We start from the raw sequence: 777 nt of genomic DNA, 5'->3' as shown, positions 1-777 counted from the left end.
GTTCTACTCCACCTGGTTCTACACCACCTGGTTCTACACCACCTAGATCTACACCACCTGGTTCTACTCCACCTGGTTCTACTCCACCTGGTTCTACACCACCTGGTTCTACACCACCTAGATCTACACCACCTGGTTCTACTCCACCAGGTTCTACTCCACCCGGTTCTACACCACCTGGTTCTACACCACCTGGTTCTATACCACCAGGTTCTACACCACCTGGTTCTACACCACCCGGTTCTACACCACCTGGTTCTACACCACCCGGTTCTACAACACCTGGTTCTACACCACCCGGTTCTACACCACCTAGTTCTACACCACCCGGTTCTACAACACCTGGTTCTACACCCCCTTGTTCTACGTCACCTAGTTCTACACCACCCGGTTCTACAACACCTGGTTCTACACCCCCTTGTTCTACGTCACCTAGTTCTACACCACCCGGTTCTACACCACCTAGTTCTACTCCACCTGGTTCTACTCCACCTGGTTCTACACCACCTAGATCTACACCACCTGGTTCTACTCCACCTGGTTCTACTCCACCTGGTTCTACACCACCTGGTTCTACACCACCTGGATCTACACCCCCTGGTTCTACTCCACCTGGTTCTACTCCACCTGGTTCTACACCACCTGGTTCTACACCACCTAGATCTACACCACCTGGATCTACTCCACCTGGTTCTACACCACCCGGTTCTACACCACCTGGTTCTACACCACCCGGTTCTACACCACCTGGTTCTACACTACCCGGTTCTACACCAC

At 53.0% G+C, this 777-nt stretch overlaps 1 long non-coding RNA gene across 6 annotated transcripts in view; it reads right to left on the bottom strand.

The window, feature by feature from the left end:
• Window positions 1-78: 78 nt before the first annotated feature.
• The window catches only part of LOC106938152 (uncharacterized), a 4489-nt gene continuing 3790 nt past the window's right edge, over window positions 79-777 (bottom strand). Inside the window, exons 2-3 of one of the 6 annotated variants that reach the window (XR_001422544.1) lie at window positions 433-747; window positions 79-117 (exon numbers count right to left, since the gene is read on the bottom strand). This is a non-coding gene — a long non-coding RNA (uncharacterized LOC106938152). Of the gene's footprint in view, window positions 118-176; window positions 253-281; window positions 313-363; window positions 403-432; window positions 748-777 lie in introns of those variants that run through there. The other 5 variants (XR_001422548.1, XR_001422547.1, XR_001422549.1 and 2 more) reach the window with 5 other exon arrangements.

This window comes from Poecilia latipinna, unplaced genomic scaffold, assembly GCF_001443285.1.
Source record: "Poecilia latipinna isolate Pla-1442-1.1 unplaced genomic scaffold, P_latipinna-1.0 Scaffold2520, whole genome shotgun sequence".
Taxonomy (NCBI): Eukaryota; Metazoa; Chordata; class Actinopteri; order Cyprinodontiformes; family Poeciliidae; genus Poecilia; species Poecilia latipinna.
This window is presented reverse-complemented; position numbering and strand designations above follow the sequence as displayed.